We start from the raw sequence: 25,272 nt of genomic DNA, 5'->3' as shown, positions 1-25,272 counted from the left end.
TTTTTTCATGTGGGATCTTTATTTTTTTTTAATCTTTTTTGAAAAGATTTTTTTTTAATCTTTTATTTTTTAATTGGAGGATTATGGCTTTACAATAGTGTGTTGGTTTCTGTCTAAAATAGCATGAATCAGTCATAATTATGTATATATCCCCACCTTTTGAGCATCCCTCCCCTCTCCCATCCCACCCATCACAGAGCACCAAGCTGGACTCCCTGTGTTCTATAGCAGCTTCGCACCAGTTATCTGAATTACACATAATGGTGGGCGTCCCTGATGGCTGAATTATACATGACTGTGGACCTCCCTGATAGTTCAGATGGTAAAGAATCTGCCTGTAATGCAAGAGACCCAGGTTCAATCCCTGGGGTGGGAAGATTCCCTGGAGAAGGAAATGGCAACCCACTCCAGTATTCTTGCCTGGAGAATTCAACGGACAGAGGAATATGGCAGACTACAGTCCATGGGATTGCCAAGAATCGGACACAGCTGAGTAACTAACACACACAACACTGTAATGTATATATGTAGCACATCTTCTTTATCAGTTCATCTACTGATGAACATCCAAGTTGCTTCCATGTCTTGACTATTGTAAACAGTGCTGCAATACTGATGTAAGGACAGGTCTGAGTTATGGCCAGACTAGGCAGGCAGTGAGAGTGTCTCCACCTCTGCCTGTTGAGTCCCGTATGCTCTCTGGGTGCCCCCCTGCCAGCAGTCAGCAGCAGGGACAAATAGTGGCTCCTGACTCACTTTTCCAGGTGCCCAGGAACTGAGCTTACACACCGCACTGGAGGACCTCTCTCTCTGTGAGTTCCCAGAAACACAGAGAGGAGAGTGCTAGCAGCTCTGGCTTGGAGGGTCTCAGAGGGCTGAAGGATTCACTGAAAAAAAGAATCAAATAAGGTTAAAATAAATTAATTTAAATATAGAATTCATTTGGAGTTTCACAGTTTTCCACTGATGCCACTTTTCTGTTGCAGGATCCAATTCAAATCACTACTTGAAAAGGAATTGTCATGTGTCTTTGGTCTCCAGCCTGTGTCTCATCCTGTCTCCCCTTCTCCTTCATGACCTTGGAAGTACAAACAACTGAGGTTAAATTCTTTCAGGATTTTCTTTTCCTTGTCATAATTCCTTTGCCCAGTATTGCATCAGGTAACTCGTTTATGTTGTACTTATACAACACTGTGTTCTATCAGAGTGCAAATGGAGGGAAGGTCAGATATTGATGTAGAAATTTCAAGGTAATAGCAACACTGGAAAGCTATGTTACTTAGATGACAATTCTGATACCAAAAGTAAAATACATAAAATGAAATAACTCTTTGGTCACTGCAGTAAAAGCATTCAGATACTGCACACATGGCCTCCAGTTTGACATTTTATACAAATGTCATTAATTTGCATTTAACAGAAACCTACACTTCAAGCAACTTGTGAGCTCATTCAAACCTGTGAGTAGTGAAGAATTACTACTCAGGAGAAAAAGAATACTATCAAATCCACAAAATCTTACAGCCCAGATGATCCTTTCTAATTCTATAGCTAAATACATTTCAGAATATAAGGGACAAAATTTAAATTAATTGAAAAAATAGAGAGATGAGAACATGCAAAGAGTTAAACATGTGGACTCTAGTACAAACTTATTTCAGAAAAATCTGAATTTGAGGATACCTATAATGAACACCAAAAGAGCTGACAATTTGAGTTTTGATCCATCACTGTCAAGTCAAAGAAGAAAATGACTATTCATTGCATTGATTGGATTTTTTTTACCTGGTAGCCATGGCCTCATAATTTCATACAGGTTTTCTCAGTTCAGTGTCACTTGACTTTGTCAGGAGCTTGAGAAGAAGTACAAGTCAGTGATGAGAAACCATACATCATTACCTACATTCATTCTCCTGGGGCTAACAGATGATCCTCCAATGCAGGTTCTGATTTTTATATTTCTATTTGCTTCCTATACACTGAGTGTCACTGGGAACCTGACCATCATTATACTCACTTTAGTAGATTCTCGCCTTAAAACTGCCATGTACTTTTTCATCAAAAACTTCTCCTTTTTAGAAACCTTATTCACCACGGTCTGCATTCCCAGATTCTTATACAGCTTATCAACTGGAGACAAGAATATTTCTTATAATGCTTGTTTTAGTCAAATATTTTTTATCTTCATTTTTGCAGCAACAGAATTTTTTCTCCTGGCCATCATGTCCTATGACCGCTATGTGGCCATCTGCAAACCTTTACGTTATGCAACCATCATGAACAGTAGAGTCTGTGGAAGACTTGTTATTTGCTGTTGGATAGCAGGTTGTCTGGTCATATTTCCACCAGCTTCCCTGGGCTTACAGCTGGAATTCTGTGACTCTAATATCATTGATCATTTCTCTGTGATGCTTTTCCTGTGCTAAAAATCTCTTGTTCAGACACATGGTTCCTAGAACAGATGGTTTTTACCGTTGCTGTGTTGACTGTCATTGGGACATTTCTGTGTGTAGTTCTGTCCTATACATACATCATCAAGACCATCATAAAGTTGCCTTCGGCTCAGCAAAAAATGAAGGCCTTTTCTACCTGCTCTTCTCACCTGATTGTGGTTTCTATCACCTATGGAAGCTGTATCTTCATCTATGTCAAACCTTCAGCAAAGGATGAAGTGGCAATTAATAAGTGAGTGTTAGTGCTTACTACTTCAGTTGCTCCCATGTTAAACCCATTTATTTATAGCCTGAGGAACAAACAAGTAAAACAAGCTTTTACAGACTTAATCAAAAGAATTTCATTGATTTCAAGGAAGTAAAGGAATGTTAAAATGAAGCATAAAATAATAATATAAATTTTAAAAGATCATTGAGATTTGAAGTCACAATCTTCATCTAAACTGTTGTATTCTGGTCTATTTTCTATTTGTATTAGCATGCTTATATCACTGTTACTATTAAATCCTGGATTTGAAATCACATTTTAAATATTTGATATAAACAAGCTATGTCCACTCCTGTTGAAAATAAACTTTATCTAAGATAATATCTCAAATCAAAAGAACATGATATTATATTTTCCATGAGAAGGGTCTTTCCTGAATTCTAACCTGCCTCTGACCAATAAAACAACTATTATATCCTATGGGGAAAAAATTGAATCCTTGAACTCACAGGAAAATAATGGAGTAATAGTATCAATTGTCTTCTAAGCACAAATATCCAAAATATATAGATACACATATGATTTTATGTATACATAAGATATATATAAATATATTGGCCTTCTCAAGCAGGAGTTAGTTATTCAAGAAAAATTGTGGGTTAGTTTGAGCAAAAATGAAAGGATTTTAATGTTGGAGAAGAAATATATGAGCTTAGACATGTGGAGATCCACATCTACCTTGTAAAAGAAACTTCAAAGCCCAAAATGTTAGGATTTAGATTCATTCAGTTCAGTTCAGTTCAGTCACTCAGTCGTGTCCAACTCTTTGCAACCCCATGAATCGCAGCACGCCAGGCCTCCCTGTCCATCACCAACTCCTGGAGTTTACTCAAACTCATGCCCATCAAGTTGGTGATGCCATCCAGCCATCTCATCCTCTGTCGTCCCCTTCTCCTCCTGCCCCCAATCCCTCTCAGCATCAGGGTCTTTTCCAATGAGTCAACTCTTCGCATGAGGTGGCCAAAGTACTGGAGTTTCAGCTTCAGCATCAGTCCTTCCAATGAACACCCAGGACTGATCTCCTTTAGGATGGACTGGTTGGATCTCCTTGCAGTCCAAGGGACTCTCAAGAGTCTTCTCCAACACCAACAGTTCAAAAGCATCAATTCTTCAGCACTCAACTTTCTTCACAGTCCAACTCTCACATCCATACATGACCACTGGAAAAACCATAGCCTTGACCAGACGGACCTTTGTTGGCAAAGTAATGTCTCTTAGATTCATTAGATTCCCTCTAAATTAAAGAGCACAGTCTCTACATTAATTCATCACCCAGGTGGCAGTGGTCTGATAAAATCTGCTGAGACACTAAAACCATCTTTATGATGATGAAGTAAAACTAGTGCTGAAATACATAATAAAATTCACATCCTAAAGATAGCTAAATTAAGCCAAAAGGAGTAATCAAATCTCAGCAAATTAAAATTCTATACATCAAGAAAATTAAACCAGCAAAATACAAGGAAGCCCTGGGTTATAAACAAAGAATGCAATATGAAGACATAATTGTCTCCACAAAGATTATCTTTACCATTAAAAAAAATAGAAGGTACATCCTTCACTAATATTTCTCAAATAAAGATGTTCTACATATGGTTATTTATCCCTTTCCATGTCTCACATTTCTCACCATAAACCTCAATGGTCCACACTGGAATGCTTTGACTTTCATTTCTAGGCCGTGTTCAAGGCATCACCTTAGACAGATTTCCTTTCCTGTGTCCCTCCCTAGCCCTCTGTGTGGAGGCCCTCATATATGTACCTGCCACACCCTGCAGTTAGTTATTATGCAACGACAAATCATCCCTAAATCAGTGGTTTAAAACTTGAGTTTGTGAATCAACTGTGGTTTTTGCCAGTTTGAGCAGACATCAGCTGATCTTAGTTGGCTAGGTTTACAGGACTGTCCTCACAGATGATTGAGTCTTGTCAAATAGGGCCTCATTATCATACTTAGAAACTGAATGACTCCTTGTTAAGATAAATGAACCCTCTTCCAGATGATGTTTGATCGCTTAGCTTACACTGATTCACATGGTAAGATCACGAGGCCTTATGGGAGAGAATGGAAGCAAGCAAGGCCTCTGGATTCCTAGGCACAATGCCCCTTCTACCACACACGTTCTATTAGCCAAGGAAGTCATAGGACCAGTCAACATTCAAGGAAGGAAAACAGAATCACCTGTGCTTGGAAGGAACTAGGGGCACACATTGCAGAGGGTGTGGACAGGAAGAAAAGAGGTAGCCATTTTTGGTACCTATTTTCCACAGACACTCTGCTTCCCCTAAATGTCATGAATTTCCTATTTATTTTGTCTCAAGTCTACTATTATGTGTTTAGTGTGTATATGAATCTACGGAAAGCCAATGGTAATTAGTGTTGCTTTGTTTTAAAAAAGCTGAATAAATCCCTTAGAAACACTAAAGAATAACCTTTTACAGAGGAGACATCTATAATAACTCCAGGAATTCTGTGATCTGAAAGAAATTGATCACTTTTACTGTGATGTTTATCATATCTGGAAGATCTCTTGCTTAGACATGTGGCTGATAGAACAGATGGTTATTTTGTGCACTGTGCTGACTTTCGTCATCAATTCATGTGTGTAGTTCTTTCCTATATTTATAGCATCAACACTATTCTAAGATTTCCCTCTGCCCAACAAAGGAAGAAGGCCTTCTCCACTTGTTCTTCCCACATTATTGTTGTCTCCATCACTTATGCTAGCTGCATCTTAATTTATGTGAAATCTTCATCCAAGAATGAGGTAGTTATTAATAAAGTAATTTTTCTCCTTATTAGTTCCATTTCGGCAATATCAAATCCCTTTATTTAACACACTGAGAAACAAGCAAGTAAAGCAAGCTTTCCTTAACTCAATTATTTTTTTTTCCCATTTATTTTTATTAGTTGGAGGCTAATTACTTTACAGCATTGCAGTGGTTTTTGTCATACATTGAATTAGCCATGGATTTACATGTATTCCCCATCCCGGTCCCCCCTCCCACCTCCCTCTCCACCCCATCCCTCTGGGTCCTCCCAGTGCACCAGGCCTGAGCACTTGTCTCATGCATCCAACCTGGGCTGGTGATCTGTTTCACCCTAGATATACATGTTTCAATGCTGTTCTCTTGAAACATCCCACCCCCGGGTTCTCCCATAGAGTCCACAAGTCTGTTCTATACATCTGAGTCTCTTTTTCTTTTTTTGCATATAGGGTTATCGTTACCATCTTTCTAAATTCCATATATATGTGTTAGTATACTGTAATGGTCTTTATCTTTCTGGCTTACTTCGCTCTGTATAATGGGCTCCAGTTTCATCCATCTCATTAGAACTGATTCAAATGAATTCTTTTTAACGGCTGAGTAATATTCCATGGTGTATATGTACCACAGCTTCCTCATCCATTCATCTGCTGATGGGCATCTAGGTTGCTTCCATGTCCTGGCTATTATAAACAGTGCTGCGATGAACATTGGGGTGCACGTGTCTCTTTCAGATCTGGTTTCCTTGGTGTATATGCCTAGAAGTGGTATTGCTGGGTCATATGGCAGTTCTATTTCCAGCTTTTTAAGAAATCTCCACACTGTTTTCCATAGCGGCTGTACTAGTTTGCATTCCCACCAACAGTGTAAGAGGGTTCCCTTTTCTCCACAGCCTCTCCAGCATTTATTGCTTGTAGACTTTTGGATAGCAGCCATCCTGACTGGCGTGTAATGGTACCTCATTGTGGTTTTGATTTGCATTTCTCTGATAATGACTGATGTTGAGCATCTTTTCATGTGTTTTTTAGCCATCTGTATGTCTTCCTTGGAGAAATGTCTGTTTAGTTCTTTGGCCCATTTTTTGATTGGGTCATTTATTTTTCTGGAGTTGAGCTGGAGGAGTTGCTTGTATATTTTTGAAATTAATCCTTTGTCTGTTGCTTCATTTGCTATTATTTTCTCCCAATCTGAGGGCTGTCTTTTCACCTTGCTTATAGTTTCCTTTGTTGTACAAAAGCTTTTAAGTTTCATTAGGTCCCATTTGTTTATTTTTGCTTTTATTTCTGAAATTCTGGGATGTGGGTCATAGAGGATCCTGCTGTGATTTATGTCGGAGAGTGTTTTGCCTATGTTCTCCTCTAGGAGTTTGATAGTTTCTGGTCTTACATTTAGATCTTTAATCCATTTTGAGTTTATTTTTGTGTATGGTGTTAGAAAGTGTTCTAGTTTCATTCTTTTACAGGTGGTTGACCAGTTTTCCCAGCACCACTTGTTAAAGAGGTTATCTTTTTTCCATTGTATATCCTTGCCTCCTTTGTCGAAGATAAGGTGACCATAGGTTTGTGGATTTATCTCTGGGCTTTCTATTCTGTTCCATTGATCTATACTTCTGTCTTTGTGCCAGTACCATACTGTCTTGATGACTGTGGCTTTGTAGTATAGTCTGAAGTCAGGCAGATTGATTCCTCCAGTTCCATTCTTCTTTCTCAAGGTTACTTTGGCTATTCGAGGTTTCTTGTATTTCCATACAAATTGTGAGATTATTTGTTCTAGTTCTGTGAAAAATACCGTTGGTAGCTTGATAGGGATTGCATTGAATCTATAGATTGCTTTGGGTAGTATAGCCATTTTGACAATATTGATTCTTCCAATCCATGAACACGGTATATTTCTCCATCTGTTTGTGTCCTCTTTGATTTCTTTCATCAGTGTTTTATAGTTTTCTATGTATAGGTCTTTTGTTTCTTTAGGTAGATATACTCCTAAGTATTTTATTCTTTTTGTTGCAATGGTGAATGGTATCGTTTCCTTTATTTCTCTTTCTGTTTTCTCATTGTTAGTGTATAGGAATGCAAGAGATTTCTGTGTGTTAATTTTATATCCTGCAACTTTACTATATTCATTGATTAGCTCTAGTAATTTTCTGGTAGAGTCTTTAGGGTTTTCTATGTAGAGGATCATGTCATCTGCAAACAGAGAGAGTTTCACTTCTTCTTTTCCTATCTGGATTCCTTTTACTTCTTTTTCTGCCCTGATTGCTGTGGCCAACACTTCCAAAACTATGTTGAATAGTAGTGGTGAGAGTGGGCACCCTTGTCTTGTTCCTAATTTCAGGGGAAATGCTTTCAATTTTTCACCATTGAGGGTGATGCTTGCTATGGGTTTGTCATATATAGCTTTTATTATGTTGAGGTATGTTCCTTCTATTCCTCCTTAACTCAATTAGAAACACTGCACTCCTCTCAAAGACATAAAAGAAAAAGGAGTCAATGAATCCAACTAATAGGAAGGATGAGTCAGCACAAAACCTGAATTCTGATACTATTTGTATCTACACAATTTATTCTCCAGTCACAATGGCTTTCTTGATTTCTCTTTAAACTTGCTTACTGTGAATCCTGACTGTCCCATCTATTGCTGTTCAATCGCTCAGTCATGTCCAACTCTTTGTGAATCCATGGACTGTAGCCTGCCAGGCTCCACCACCCATGGGATTTTCCAGGCAAGGATACTGGAGTGGGTTGCCATTTTCTTCTCCAGGGGATCTTCCCAATCCAGGGACTGAACCCGGGTCTCCCGTCCTGCAGGCACTCTGTACCCTCTGAGCCACCAGGGAATCCCCATCCTATCCCGTTTCCTCTTTTGAACTGTCTTTTCAGCAGACAGATTTCAGACTCCCTGAAGTCATTTAGCAAAAGGATCTGGCTAAGGTAGTGGGGAGTTTTGGTTTTGTAGCACTGCCTACCTGGAGGTAAAACTAATCAAGAGTTTCTTACTGGGATGTTCCAAGCCATGTTTTCAATATCTTTATAATAAAAGATAAAACTGGTACTTTCATATCCATTTACTTGCTAGTTGACTCAGAACTCAAGCAAAATATAAGAGTGGAATTCCTAGAGATCCCATAATCCCAACAGTGCCAAAGATAGATCCAGACACTTTTGTGTATAAGTGATATTACACATTGGGGCAAATTTGTCAATACACTTTAAAATTGTAACATATAAGTGGAACTTGCCTCAGAAATTCCTCTTCTGACAATATAAACTAAGGAAATACAGGAGGTTTATATAAAACATTTAACATGAAATTGTCTAATAGTTAAATACGAGAGGGCTTCCCTGATGGCTCAGATGGTAAAGAATCTGCCTGCAATGTAGGAGACTGAGGTTCCATCCCTGGGTAGGAAAGATCCCCTGGAGACAAGAATGGCTACCCACTCCAGTATTTTTGTCTGGAGAATTCCATGGGCTGAGGAACCTGGTAGACTACAATCCTTGCAGTCACAAAGTGTTGGAAATGACTGAGCAACTAACACTTTTTAAAAATATGACAAGCTTTATTAAATAATGAGTTATTCATTAAAAGCTATAATGCAGAAGTGATAATGAAAATATATAGTTTTACCACATAAATATTTAGTTATTGAATTAGAAAAGGGCCACATGTATACAACTGTCATTCAGTTCAGTTCAGTTCAGTTCAGTCGCTCAGTTGTGTCCGACTCTTTGTGACCCCATGGACTGCAGCACACCAGGCCTCCCTGTCCATCACCAACTCCTGGAGTTTACTCAAACTCATGTCCATTGAGTTGGTGATGCCATCCAACCATCTCATCTTCTGTTGTCCCCTTCTCCTCCTGCCTTCAATCTTCCCCAAAATCAGGGTCTTTTCAAATGAGTCAGCTCTTTACATCAGGTGGCCAAAGTATTGGAGTTTCAGCTTCAACATCAGTCTTTCCAGTGGATATTCAGGACTAATTTCCTTTAGAATGGACTGGTTGGATCTCCTTGCAGTCCAAGGGACTCTCAAGAGTCTTCTCCAACACCAAAGTTCAAAAGCATCAGTTCTTCAGCACTCAAATTTCTTTATAGTCCAACTCTCACATTCATACATGACCACTGGAAAAACCATAGCATTGACTAGAAGGACCTTTGTTGACAAAGTGATGTGCTGTCTAGGTTGGTCATGAGTTATATTCCAAGGAGCTAAGCATCTTTTCATTTCATGGCTGCAGTCACCATCTGTAATAATTTTGGAGCCAACAAAATAACCTCTGTCACTCTTTCCACTGTTTCCCCATCTATTTTCCATGAAGTGATGGGACCAGATGCCATGATCTTAGTTTTCTGAATGTTGAGCTTTAAGCCAACTTTTTCACTCTCCTCTTTCACTTTCATCCAGAGGCTTTTTAGTTTCTTCTTCACTTTCTGCATAATCGTGGTGTCATCTGCATATCTGAGGTTATTGACACTTCTCCTGGCAATCTTGATTCCAGCATGTGCTTCATCCAGCCCAGCGTTTCTCATGATGTACTCTGCATATAAGTTAAATAAGCAGGGTGACAATATACAGCCTTGGCATACTCCTTTTCCTATTTGAAACAAGTCTGTTGTTCCATGTCCAGTTCTAACTGTTGCTTCCTGACCTGCATGTAGGTTTCTCAAGAGGCAAGTCAGGTGGTCTGGTATTCCCATCTCTTTCAGAATTTTCCAGAGTTTGTTGTGATCTACACAGTCAAAGGCTTTGGTGTAGTCAATAAAGCAGAAATAGATGTTTTTCTGGAACTCTCTTGCTTTTTTGATGATCCAATGGATGTTGGCAATTTGATCTCTGGTTCCTTTGCCTTTTCTACAACCAGTTTGAACATTTAGAAGTTCACAGTTCACGTATTATTGAAGCCTGGCTTGGAGAATTTTGAGCATTACTTTACCAGCGTGTGAGATGAATGTAATTGTGTGGTAGTTTGAGCATTCTTTGGCATTGCCTTTCTTTGGGATTGGAATGAATACTGACCTTTTCCAGTCCTGTGGCCACTGCTGAGTTTTCCAAATTTGCTGGCATATTGAGTGCAGAACTTTCACAGCATCATCTTTCAGTATTTGAAATAGGTCAACTGGAATTCCATCACCTCCACTAACTTTGTTCATAGTGATGCTTCCTAAGGCCCACTTGACTTCACACTCCAGGATATCTGGCTCTAGGTGAGTGACCACACCATCGTGGTTATCTGGGTCATGAAGATCTTTTTTGTATAGTTCTTCTGTGTATTCTTGCCACCTCTTCTTAATATCTTCTGCTTCTGTTAGGTCCACCATATTCTGTCCTTTATCGAACCCATCTTTGCATGAAATGTTCCCTTGGTATCTCTAATTTTCTTGAAGAGATCTCTAGTCTTTCCCGTTCTAGTGTTATCCTCTATTTCTCCGCACTGATCGCTGAGGAAGGCTTTCTCATCTCTCCTTGCTATTCTCTGGAACTCTGCATTCAAACGGGAATATCTGTCCTTTTCCCTTTGCTTTTCCCCTCTCTTATTTTCACAGCTGTTTGTAAGGCATCCTCAGACAGCCATTTTGCTTTTTTGCATTTCTTTCATATGCATATATAAATATACAAATGTAAATATTTTCCCATTGAAAACATAGACATAAAGCAACTGTGTTGTGTTTTCTTAGCACTTTGTTATCTGTGGGTTGAAGAGTCTCTTTGCATCAGAAAATTATAGTTTTGCACTTGGACTGTGTCTAATAAAATCATTGCATTCTATAGTTTCCAAAGACCCACTTCCCACTGCTGCCTCTGTCAGGTATTTTTCAAAATTTACTGCATATTATATTCATTAGTCATGTTTGAGCTCTAGTCAGTAAGGACTCTCTATTTATCCAAACATAAGTCTCCTGTACGTACATAAGAGTCTGAGATAATAAAGCATTCATTTCATTCACTGTGTAAAAATCTGTTCTTGTTGAGAGAAATCAGAAATTATCACTATCAAATCTTCTCAGAATCACTTTATATTCTCAGACATTTAAAATAAATTATTTTTAATTTCAGCTTTAAGATACAAGACATTGTTTTCTAGGTCTAAGTGGAATAGAATCTTAATGAGGGACAATTGGCAACTCAGAGAGCACTATCCACTGCACATACTGTCTGTGAATGTGTATGTCCTCGTGAAAGGGGCATTTATGCGTGTATTTGCGATCATTTATACTTTTGATTTCATCTTGGGGACAATGAGAATTACACAGTCAACTGAAGCCATAATTATCTTCCATTAGAATGAGTATTAACATGTTCTTCTTTGGTAACTTCAGTTTCTTTCTTAATTCACCATTCAAGTTCCTTGGTATGTGAAAACCGTCAGATGTATCTATTTAAAACTCAAGGATGGCAATACATTAATTTGGATAGATCCAAAAAGAAGAAAAGAAAAAGAGAAGGAAATGGCTACCCACTCCAGTCATTTTGCCTGGAGGATCCCATAGACAGAGGAGCCTGGCAGGCTACAGTCCATGGTGTCATAAGAGTTGGACACAACTTAGCTACTAAACCATGACCAAAAAGAAAATAATTATTTCTAATGATACTTGGTTTCAGAAAAATGAAATTTAAAAGGATTAGACTCGTTCAAAATATATACATCCATTAGAGATGGGTTAGTTATCTCTTCACTCTTTTTATTCTTAGTATCTACAGCATAACCAGCCATATCATAGGTTCTTAGTATGTTTCAAATGAATTCATGGCTACTCATAAGAACTGTAGGGACGAACAGAAGAGACCTATCATACAATATCACTCTTATGAATCAATACAGATCTATACCAACATATAACTCTAATACACTTAGAGTGCCAAATTATTAACACCAGCACTATTGTCATTAGTGATCAAATTATTGTGAGCTAGTGGTAAATGCAAATAGTTCTTCAAATATACTAAATAGAAAATACATCTGAATGAAAGTGGTTTAGCAGAACATTCACTTAACATCCGGGATCACAGAAGATAAGAATTGGTGACTAGAAAAGCAGGAGCGTTTGGGCATTCTGAACTATGGTCTGAGTCAGGGTGCCACAGTGAAACACTGAGGGCATCAGGGTTTTCTCACCTCAGCACAGAGGGTCAGTTCCTTCATGTGCTTACTTGCTCAGTCGTGCCCAACTCTTTGCAGCCCCATGGATGGTAGCCTGCCAGGCTCCTTTGTCCGTGCAAGGATTGTCTGGATTCTCCAGGCAAGAATTTTATGATGTATCTAAAAGGGTACCTGATTATCAGCTAGAAATGTTTCCCTTTGATCATAGATTAGTCCCCATGTCCTATAGAGATGCCTATTAACCACAGGTAATTTCCTATCTATTGTACTCTGATGCTGTTATTTGCTACTGTTATTGATAGAAATAACATGCTTTGATACACCAGACCTCAGAAGAACACATTTCTAGATTTCTTAAGGGATATGTTGCAAAAAAATAAGTTAAATGAGTCATATAACAAACGAAGTAATTTTTCCAAGGAACGTCCTTTACTCCTGGAATGGAGGGAAAACAAATGCCATAAACTCTTCATTTATAAAAGGAAACTGCTACCCAAATAATCATACAATTAAAGCTGAAAAGGAAATGTGGAATACCTATTGCTTCATGCCCAAAAGTTCAGGTCTGGACTCTGCCCTTACTCTTTCTCTAGAGAACACTGAACAGGTTGTCAGAGGCACCAAAATCACCAGCTTTATACAGAACACAGGAAATGAAATCAATAGCTTATGTTCAGTCATACATTACTGTATTAGTTATCATAAGTTATGGAGCTAAAAGCAAAATGAGGAAGAGGAGAAAGAAAATAAAGGGGAGAAAGAAAATGAAGGAGAGAAAGAAGGAGGGGTAGTGGCTTTAACTCACCATCTGCTGGGCACTCTGCATGGATTATCTCAGTCAATATACACAAAAGCTCCATGAACTAGATATCACAGGGGAAACTGAGGCTAAAAATGTAAGGGGAAATAAGAACACTGCACCTTACTCCACAGACTGTGTAAAAATGACAGGAGGTATACTTCTCACTACACATCAGTCCACAGGAAAGCAATAGTCACTCATACCTGCTTAATATTAAAGGTAGTCTCAAAAGATCAGTTTAATTTTTCCATTAGGCTCATATAAAAACTTTTAAAATCTTGAAAGTCACTCTAAAGGCCTGCTAAAAAATTTTTAAGGTATTTTATATTTGATATATAAGGCAAAAATATTTATTTGTATATTCAAATATTTATTACCTGAAAAGCCTTCATAAATCTAAATGCTTTTGTATTTGAAATTCAAAATTCATGAATATGTTCCTTACCCCTCCTCTTCACAAAGCCTAAATGAATTCACTTCTATGCAACTGAGATTAGATGAATGTTTTAAGGAGATACCTAGTATGGGATAACTCTCAATTAACAATATTTCAAAACATTTTTTTCCAAAGCATGTAGGGGGGATTAATCATAAGTGGGCTTTGGAAAAATGATTCTGGTTGTATTGGTTTTAAAATACTGAATGGGAGAAGTAATCACACATGTTAAGTATATGTTAATATAATTTCACAATATTTCAGCTATAAGATAAAGATATCCAGGGTAGAATTAGTGTGGTGAGAAAGTAAGAGGATCAAATTAAGATAACATAAATTTCAAGACCTGGTGATAAACTGAAAATAGGAGCAAAGAAAAAGGAAGAATTAAGAAGTCCTTATGTGACTTAAGACTGACAGAGAAAGAAACACAACAATGAATGCCATGTTTAAAATCTTGAAATGGAAACACACCTAGAGGACACTCCAAAAGAAATAATACAGAAATGAAATAAGAAAGTTTAATATAGGAAATAGTAATAAGCATTCACATGTTCCACATGCAGCTGTAGACATTGTATTATTATCTACATTTATCAGTACAGCCTTAAGATGTATGTATATATATGTGTGTGTGTGTGTGTGTGTGTGTGTGTGTGTTTGTTTTATCTTAATTGCACTTGAAAAAGCACAAGATATACAAGTTAAGGAAACTGCCTAAGGAAAAGTCTAAATTCAAACACTCTAAGTCTGATCTAGATGTCCAAGAAATAGTTGAAGCCCTTTTCCATGCTGATATAAATTTTGGAATTATCAGCCTCAGTGAAGGCACCTTATTAATGAGACTCTCCTAGAGAGAAGAGTAAGTGAAAGAAAGGATTGCCTAGAAAAGAGGTCACAAGTCAATCAATAAGCAGAATGGTTAGAAAAGGCAGCCTAAAGGAAAATAAAAGAAAACAGACAGAGAAGTAGGAAGAAATTGAGGGAAATGTGAGATTGTGGAAATCAAACTATCATGACTTTCATAAGTTACCAATTTATTACCTCACATGTAGCAGAGTTTGAGTTAAATGAAGACTGAATTGTGTTCAAAGAGTGAAACAAGTGACAGACTAGAGATAATCTTGTCTGGGGTAGTTTAATTGGATTAAAAATCAGGTGAGTTGATGTATAAATTGTTAAAATGACAAAGGAGACAACTATGTGTTATAGATGAAATGTAAGTGAAAATGGGGAACTATCATCAAGAAATGGCCAAGTTTGGTTAAAGCAGGTATTGCTAAATACCATTTCTAAAAATGTGATTGTGTATTTCAAGCTGAAACAAGTTCGACCAAAAACATTTTAAAAATTTGAGATATGGTTCTTCAGGTCTTTAAATAAACTCCTAACATTTCTTTGTATCCATCTGTGTGCTAAGTTGCTTCAGTTGTGTCTAACTCTTTGTGACTCTATGGACTGTAGCCTACTAGGCTCCTCTATCCATGGGATTCTCCAGGCAAGAATACTGGAGTAGGTTGTCATGCCTGCTCCAAGGGGTCTTCCTGATTCAAGGATTGAACCTGCACCTCTTATGCCTCCTGCATTGGCAGGCAAGTTCTTTTCTACTTGTGCCACCTGGGAAGCCCAACATTTTCTTACTTTTCTGAAAAAATTTTTGGAACAAAACAAACATACTACTACAAAATACTTACAGGGAGTGGAAATGTGTCATTGTCAAATGTGTTTAGAAAGAAATAGTATTCTGCTTAGAGTTTTAATACCAAAACAAACTGCTCTTACTAAGAACCCTTCGATGAGAAAAGAGAAAAAAGCTCTCAACATCTAGAGATTATTAAACTGTAGGATCTTGTTAGAAGGCATTAGGGTTTTCACTATCTAAGGAATTGAAAACAAAGAAATCCATTCAGTGACACAATTTCAAAATTTGACTTGTAAGTTGGAGAGAAATTTTAATAGAACAAGGATAACCTAGGAAGCATAAACATATGCAACATATTCTAATAGTAGCAGGAAACTAGTACCATTGTCTAATGGTAAATATTACAAAGATTACATACATACATTTGAAATAAATTTTCAATGAGGCAAACCTCAAAATTTTTAGATTGCAACACATTTAAATGAATCTTTTAGAAAATATATCCATGAAAAATGTCTTTAACACACCTCCAAGAAGCTGGAGTGGACTAACTGAAACATGGTAGACTATTTAATAAGAATTTATTGGAGTATAATAGCTAGCACACATGTAAAATTTAATGTTAGGAATTTCTTAAGACCATTGTCAGTGGTTTGTTTTTTTTTTTTTTTGGTTTTTTGGGTTTTTGTTTGTTTGTTTGTTTTTGATGGGATTACCTCTGTTAGAAGCATGTCTGGAGACAGGAAATTGGGAAGGCAGACTTCTTGACCCCAAAGCAACTTATTCAAAGAGAGGTGTTGTTTTTATTTCATTATTTATAAGAAGATATGTTGAACTGACATCAATTACAGTTAAATTGTAAGTTCATTAGAAGGAGAAGCATGAAATAACAGGATTAAAAAATGAATAGTCAGTTTGTGAGACACAAAGAGGGGATAAAACACTGCCATGTGCTATGCATTTACTTCTCCGCTAGACAGTTGTATAGGCGTCACTCTCAGATTGACTTCACATGAAGTTAAAAACCAGCCAGGACTCTGGAATTCCTCATGCAAAGTCTTCCTTATTGTTTCAAGCAGACTGGACAGGAGACCACAATTAAGGATCAAACACCAAACCACACTAACCACCTTCATCTTGGTGGGGTTAATAGAAGACATTAGACTGAAATTTTTGCTTTCTATTTTTCTATTTCTGTCCTACATGTTGAGTGTATTGGAAAGTAAGCATCATCATCCTCACTCTGATTGATTCCCACCTTAAACACCTGTGTATCTTCTCCTACAAAATTTCTCCTTAGACATTTCATTCACAACTGCTTGTATTCCCAGATTCATGTATAGCATATCAACTGGGGACAAGTCAGATACATGGCTAATAGAACATATGGCTGTTCTGTGTGCTGTGTTGACCTTCATCATCACCCTCATGTGTGTAGTTCTTTCCTACATTTATATCATCAGGACTATTCTAAGGTTTTCCCTCTGTTCAGCAAAGAAAAAGAAATGCGAAAGGGCAAAATGGTTGTCTGAGGAGGCCTTACAAGTAGCTGAGAAAAGAAGAGAAGCTAAAGGCAAAGGAGAAAAGGAAAGTTATACCCATCTGAATGCAGAGTTCCAAAGAAAAGCAAGGAGAGATAAGAAGCCTTCTTAAGTGATTAATGTGAAGAAATAGAGGAAAACAATGGAATGGGAAATAGAATGGGAACTCTTAAAGAAAATTAGAGATACCAAGGGAACAGGTCATGCAAAGATGGGCACAATAAAGAATAAAAATTGTATGGACCTAACAGAAGCAGAAGGTATTAAGAAGAGGTATAAATACACAGAAAAACTACACAAAAAAAGATCGTCATGACCCAGATAATCACAATGGTGTCATCACTCACCTACAACGAGACATCCTGGAGTGTAAAGTCAAGTGGGCCTTAGGAGCATGACTAAGAACAAAGATAGTGGAGGTGATGGAATTCCAGTTGAGTTCTTTCAAATCCTAAAAGATGTTGCTGTGAAAGTGCTGCACTCAATATGCCAGCAAATTTGGAAAACTCAGCAGTGGCCACAGGACTGGAAAAGATCAGCTTTCATTCCAATCCCAAAGAAGGGCAATACCAAAGAATATTCAAACTACTGAAAAATTGTACTCATCTCACACACTAGCAAAGTAATACTCAAAATTCTCCAAGCTAGGTTTCAACAGTACATGATGCAAGAACTTTAGATTTTCAAGCTGGATTTAGAAAAGGCAGAGGAACCAGAGATCAAATTACCAACATCCATTGGATCATAGAAAAAGCAAGAGAATTCCAGAGAAACATCTACTTCTGCTTTATTGACTATGCCAAAGCCTTTGACTGTGTGGATCACAAGAAACTGGAAATTCTGAAAAAGATGGGAATACCAAGCCACATTACCTGCCTCCTGCAAAACCTGTATGCAGGTCAAGAAGCAACAGTTAGAACCAAACATGGAACAGACTGGTTTCAAACTGAGAAAGGAGTATGTCAAGGCTGTATATTGTCACCTTGCTTATTTAATTTGTATGCAAAGTACATCATGCGAAATGCCTGGTTGGATGAAGCACCAGCTGGAATCAAGATTGCCGGAAGAAATATCAATGACCTCAGATATGCAGATGACACCACCCTCATGGCAGAAAGTGAAGAGGAACTAAAGAGCCTCTTGATGAAAGTGAAAGAGAAGAGTGACATATCTGGCTTAAAATTCAACATTCAGAAAAAGAAGATCATGGCACCCAGTCCAATCACCTTAGGGCAAATAGATGGGGAAAAAATGGAAACAGTGACAGACTTTATTTTCTTGGGCTCCAAAATCACTGCAGGATGGTGACTGCAGCCATGAAATTAAAAGATGCTTGCTCCTTGGAAGAAAAGCTATGGCCAACCTAGACAGCATATTAAAAAGCAGAGACATTACTTTGCAGACAAAGGTCTGTGCAAGCAAAGCTGTTGTTTTCCAGTAGTCATGTATAGATGTGAGAGTTGGACCATAATGAAGGCTGAGCACCAAAGAATTGATGCTTTCAAAGTGTAGTGCTGGAGAAGACTCTTGAGAGCCCCTTGGACAGCAAAGAGATCAAACCAGTCAATTCTAAAGGAAATCAACCTTGAATATTCATTGAAAGGACTGATGCTGAAGCTGAAACTGCAATACTTTGGCCACCTGAAGTGAAAAGTCAACTCATTGGAAAAGACCCTGATACTGAGAAAGATTGAGGGCCAGAAATGAAGGGGGCAACAGAGGACGAGATGGCTGGATGGCATCATTGACTCAGTGGACAAGAGTTTGAGCAAACTCTGCAAGTTAGCAAAGGACATGGAAGCCTGGTGTGCTGCAGTTTATGGGGTCACAAAGAATCAGACACAAATTAGTGACAAAACAACAAAATAAAGCGAACTAAAAATTAAAATATATAATTATGAATATAAAGTATATGTAAGCATAAATGCAAAAATACTTATTGATTTTTAATGAAATAAAATAAGATCATAAATATAGATATAAAAAGGCCCATGAGATACAACCTAAATGTCCACCAACAAATGAATGGATGAAGAAGATATTGTATATATATATATAGAATGGAATATTAGCCATAAAAAATGAATAATTTCATTTGCAGCAACATGGATGCAACTAGAGATTATCAGAGTAACTAAAGCAGAAAAGGAAAGTCAATACATACATTATCACTTATATGGGAAATCTAAAACATGACACAAATATACTTATCTATAAATCAGAAAAAGACTCACAGACATAAAGAACAGACTTGTGGTTGTTATGAGGGGCATTGAAAGGAATGCAGAGGATATTTGGGGTTAGCAGGAGCAAACAAGTATAAATAGAATGTATAAATAACACTATCCCACTGTATTACAGAAGAAACTATATTCAATCTCCTGTGAAAAACCACAGTGGAAAGAATATAAAAAATAATATATGTGTATGTATAACTGAAAGACTTTGCTATAAAGCAGAAATAAACACAGCATTGTAAATCAACTCTACTTCAATTTTCAAAAAGCCCTATGTGATACAAAAACAAAAGAAATATAAATATCTGGGAGGTATTTCTGAAAACTATCAATGAAGGCTATCACTTTGCTTTTTATTTTGATAAAATATTTTTCTCTATTATTATCTGAATATTTATACTGACACTAAACATTAATTACAGCTTTATAGGATTAATAAATTGGAAAAATTGTCTGTATAATATAACAAATACCTATCATACTGTTGAAATAAAATAACACATGGTTGCCTTTTGTCTTGCAATCTGATACTTATTATTGCATTCCTGCACTGCTTCTGGTTCTAATGTTACTTATACCTGCCTCTCTGGGGACATTTTCCCCAGATCTGTATTTCCTGCTCTATCCCCAAAGTCTACTACACCAGAGATTCATTGATAATGATAAGATAAATCCACCAAAGGACATGTTTGTTTGTTTCACATAATTGAAAATTTGCTCAATATTTTTTAAGGGAAATTCTCTGTTTAGAAATATGTCCTTCTGCCAGAAACAATAGAATATCTATTTTCCCAACAACAGAAAGAAATTCTTTCCTAACCATTTAAACAACTGCTAGCTCTGTAAGGTAAAGACTGCCTGGGCTCAGGGGGAGACAGGCTTTCTCTTGAGAAAATCTTCATCTTGTGTGGGTGGAGGATGACTTAGTGAAACTCTCCAACTGCAGAGACTGCTATGAGTTTGAGTATGTGCTCCTAAGAACAGTCAGAGTCCACCTTCCTCTCTCCATTATAAGACCTTCCTGGAGGACTTTTTTCACTCTTTGCAACTTTGGGGTTCAGCAAACATCTGAGGTTACAATTATCAGAGAAGTATTTTTTTATTTTTCTGTCCATTTTCTGAACTCTAGAATGATGCTTTCTTCTGAGCAATGTATGTATACCAACATAACTGATATGATTTGTCACTTTAAAATTATATGAAAGGTTTCAACAACCACTTATGAAGTGTGGCTTTACAGTATGAGTGGCAAGTACAGGACCATCATTGATTAGCTGCCTTCATGTATCAATATGATGGAGGTCATCTAAATGCAGTGGACATTAGAGGGACACTCCCATGTGTTCTCTGCCATAACTTCATCCTCATTTGAAATAAAAACTGTGTATAAAATAGGTGACCTATATCACTATTGAGTGACTTATTTGCTTATGCTTTATAGCTCAGTGACCCCTTCCTGTAGAAGTCTTTCACATTTTAATGAAAACTCAATTTTAACATCTTTATCTATATCAGTTAATTTCATGAGCCTTGTTAATATGATATGAATGAATGACTGAATAGAAATATGAATGAAGAAAAAAGTGGCATTTTTGGACAAAAAAAAAAAATTAGTCTTTTTCCTCAGGACACACAGGCTTCCTGAGGTGCTTGGGAAAGTCAGATACCTGGAGTCATTCTGACAAGACTGAGGGGAGGTGCCTGGGCTGCCGAGACAACTCACTCCTGTCCCACCACTGGAAACTCTGTGCTTCTCTGTGTGACCTTCAACCTGGTATTGAGGTAGGAGGCTAACTTTTAGGCAAAACATTCCCTAATTCCCTTATTCTGTTTTTCTATATGCACTTTGAGCTAAACAGTGGGGCTAGGTACCAAGTGGGAGCTGATATCTGCCTTTCATAAAGATTAGGAATGGAATATTTTATAGGAACCAAGTGAAACTCCAAACATCCATTTAAGTGAAGCCTCTAAGGGCAAATGCCTTTTGATTCAGCAATGGAAGAAAGTGACAAAGTATCCTGACAATAACTGAAGGATAAGGAATATTTGACTTAGCTGCTATGTAAGTAATGAGAGAGAGAGAAGACCAAGTATATAATACATTTGGTCAAAGCAAAAGAATTGTAATGACTTTTTTTTTAGTCTAGGACTAAAAATGACAGGTAGCATTTTATTGTACTGCCAGGAAGCAAAGAATGATTTTAATATTTAAAAGCCCTCATTTTTAAAGTGAAGGAAAATGGACAAGAGAGATTACATATGGCATATATACATTAAGAGTAGGCATTTTTATATCATTTATAGCTCAAAAAGGTCAAAACACAAAAGAGTCTAATTGACCCCATGCACGATTACATACTTTCATTAAAGAATGTCCATAAATGGGGATGAAAATTTCACTACATGAGAAAACTGACTTCTTCTGAGTCCGAAGAGTACGTATATAATTCATGAATTTTACAATAAACATATTTATTGAGCTCTTGATAAACTCTGAATCAGGCTATCTGCTGTGGTATCTCAATAAACAAGACATTACCCAGTCTCAAACATTACATTCACGTATTTACTGGTAAGAAAGAGATAAGCATAGTGGGCAAGAGGGACCAAAAATAGAAGCCAAGAACTTACAAGATGAAGTTTCAAGAAAGTGTTTCATAGCAACTGACACGAAGCTGAAACTTGATAACCCTACAAGTATCAGTATCAGGCTAGTGAAGGGAAAAACAGGAGTGGGAAGCTGGTAATGAACAGAGTCGTATCAGGAAACAGACTCCTCTCAAAGGCAGAGGTATCCTTTCGGTTTGTGGAAAGTGAATGCCCCACCCTGGAAGCACTCTGAAGAGCTGTTCCGCGGGTAGCACTCCTTTCTAGACACGGACATCTTCACCACGTGAGTGAACTCTCAGTGGGTCAGAAACTGCCGCGCTGTTAGCTGAAGCCATAATGTTGGCTTTTGTGTATACACAGAATCCACGCAATTCAGGTATTGCTGATTAACATTAAACCCTAAATGTAACTGCCAACTTTAATTTCAAATGATATCCTATATACTCACAAATATGATAAAATGGATATCACCACAAAAGTACAGCTGAAGAAGCAGAAGGGACTGGAGAAGACATGTATACCATACGAATGATGCATGTGAACATTTGCCCGAGCATGCCGCCATACGGAAGTGCTCAGCAACTGCCGTTTATACCGTTTTGGCTTTCTTTCTTTTTTATTTCTAAAATTTGGTAAACTTTTAATTATAATATAATTTTGTACTCATACAAGTGTAGAAAAAATAGTGAACCCAAATAACCTTCAACCAGCTCTCCCAAAATGTAAATTCCTAATCATCACAGTGGAATTATTAACACTAAGGAATTAACACCGTATACAAATACTAATAACTGAAACAGAGCTTTCAGGACAGGACGGATCCAGGGCGCGGCCAGGTCAGGGGACAGGAATGCCCGGTGGCACCACCGCCACAGCCGGTCCCTCGCGCTCTCTCGGCTCCCCCTGCCGGCCAGGTCGCGCACTGGCTCCGGACTCGCTCTCGGGCACCTCAGACTGAGCATGCGCAGTGCAGCCACCCGCACCGCCAATCCCCCGGGGCGCTGGGAGGAGAGCGCTTGTGGCTCTGGCTTGGAGGGTCTCTCTCTCTCTCTCTCTCTCTCTCTCTCTCTCTCTCTCTCTCTCTCTCTCTCTCTCTCTCTCTCTCTCTCTCTCTCTCTCTGTGGCTCCTCTGTCCATGCGATTTTCCAAGCAAGAATACTGGACTGGGTTGCCCTTTCCTTCCCCAGGGGATCTTCCCGACCCAGGAAACTAGCCTGCCTTGCAGGCAGGTTGTTTACCAACTGAGCTATGAGGGAAGCCCTTGGACGGTCACAGAGGAGCAAAAGAATAGCTGGAAAAGAAATAATATTAAAATAAAGTTAATTAAATACAGAGTTTATTTGGATTTTCCTAGTTTTTGCACTAATGACATTTTTATGTTGCAGGATGCAATTCAAGTTACTATTTGCTAAGAAATGGTCATGTGTCCTTGGTCTCCTCCAACCTATGTCACATACTGTATCCCCTTGTCTTTTGTGACCTTGGAAGCACAAACAATTGAGGTTAAACTCTTCAGGTCTTCTTTATTTTCTGCTTATAATAATTTCTTTACCCAATACTACAGGTGGTTGTTTATGTAGTTCTAATCGAACACTCTTCTATCAGAGTGAAAATGGAAGAAAAGTCAGGTACTGATTAGAAGCTTTAAGATAAATAGGAAAACTGGTAAGTAATGATGTTATTTGGATGACGATTCTCGTACCAAAGTAAAATAAAATAAGATAACGTTTTAGTCATTGCAGTATCAGCAAACATTGAAATACTGCATGTGTGGCTGATATGCTCTGTATAAATGTCAAACTTAGTCATTTATTTGCATTTAACAGGAAGCCACACTTCAAACAGCTTGTGAGTTCATTCAAACTTGGGAATAATGAAGAATTATTAGGACAAAAGAACATTATAATACTCCCAAAATCATATCACATAGACAATGCTTTCAAATTCTATAGGCAAATACATTTCATAGAATATAGGACAGAGTTTAGATGAACTGAAAAATAGAGATCTGAATGCCTGAATGGAGCATAAAAGTATGGACTGTAGTACACTTATTTCAGAAAAATATGATCTTGAGGATTTCTATATGTACATCAAAAGAGCTGAGAACACCACAGTTTTGACTGGTCATTATCAAGTTAAAGAAGAACATGACTATTCATTGCATTGATTGGATTTTTTTTACCCAATGGCCATAGCCTCATAATTTCATACAAGTTTTTTCAATTCAGTGTAGTGACTTTGTGAGGAGTTTGAGAAGTACAAGTCAATGATGAGAAACCATACATCATTATCTATATTCATACTCCTGGACTGACAGATGACCCTCCAATGCAGGTTCTGATTTTTACATTTCTGGTTGTCTCCTACTTACTGAGTGTCACTGGGAACCTGATCATCATTATACTCACTTTAATAGATTCTCACCTTAAAACTGCCATGTACTTTTTCCTCAAACACTTCTCCTTTTTAGAAACCTTATTCACCACGGTCTGCATTCCCAGATTCTTACACAGCTTATCAACTGGGGACAAGACTATTTCCTACAATGCTTGTGTTAGTCAACTATTTTTTATCTTCCTTTTTGGAGGAACAGAATTTTTTCTCCTGGCCATCATGTCCTATGATCGCTATGTGGCCATCTGCAAACCCTTACATTATGCAACCATCATGAACAGTAGAGTCTGTGTTTGGCTTGTCACCTGTTGTTGGGTAGCAGGTTGGCTGGTCATATTTCCACCCCTCTGCCTGGGCTTAAACCTGGAATTCTGTGATTCTAATGTCATTGATCATTTTCTCTGTGATGCTTCTCCTGTGCTGAAGATCTCTTGTTCAGACACATGGTTCATAGAACAGATGGTTGTTACCCTTGCTGTGTTGATTAACACTGTGACTTTTCTGTGTGTCGTTATGTCCTACATATACATCATCAATGCCATCCTAAATTTCCCTTCCTCCCAGCAAAAACTGAAGGCCTTTTCTACCTGCTCTACTCACGTGATTGTGGTTTCTATCACCTATGGCAGTTGTATTTTCATCTATGTCAAACCCTCAGCAAAAGATGAAGTGTCAATAAGTGTGTGTTAGTGCTTACGACTTCAGTTGCCCCCATGTTAAACCCATTTATTTATAGCCTGAGGAACAAACAAGTGAAACAAGCTTTTGCAGACTTAATCAAAAGAATTTCACTGATCTCAAGAAAGTAAAGGTATGTTAAAACTAAGAGCAAAATATAAATTTAAAAGAATAGTGGGCCTGAAGGCCACAATTTTCATTTGTTAACTATTGTACATTGTCTGTTCATATTAACAGACTTATGCCACTGTTATTATGGAATTTCAGCTCCCAAATCATAATTTCAATGTCTATTAAAATAAACTGAGCCATGTCAATTACTGTTGAAAATAAACTTCTT

At 37.7% G+C, this 25,272-nt stretch overlaps 2 pseudogenes; both read left to right on the top strand.

The window, feature by feature from the left end:
* The first annotated feature begins 1,866 nt into the window (after positions 1-1,866).
* LOC110122240 (olfactory receptor 6C2-like) lies at positions 1,867-2,815 on the top strand (annotated as a pseudogene).
* A 21,314-nt stretch (positions 2,816-24,129) lies between these two features.
* Positions 24,130-25,063, top strand: LOC110151973 (olfactory receptor 6C2-like; annotated as a pseudogene).
* Positions 25,064-25,272: the final 209 nt, after the last annotated feature.

Source organism: Odocoileus virginianus, unplaced genomic scaffold, assembly GCF_023699985.2.
Source record: "Odocoileus virginianus isolate 20LAN1187 ecotype Illinois unplaced genomic scaffold, Ovbor_1.2 Unplaced_Scaffold_21, whole genome shotgun sequence".
NCBI lineage: Eukaryota > Metazoa > Chordata > Mammalia > Artiodactyla > Cervidae > Odocoileus > Odocoileus virginianus.
The sequence above is the reverse complement of the archived record's forward strand: the minus strand, read 5'-3'. Positions and strand labels throughout refer to the sequence as shown.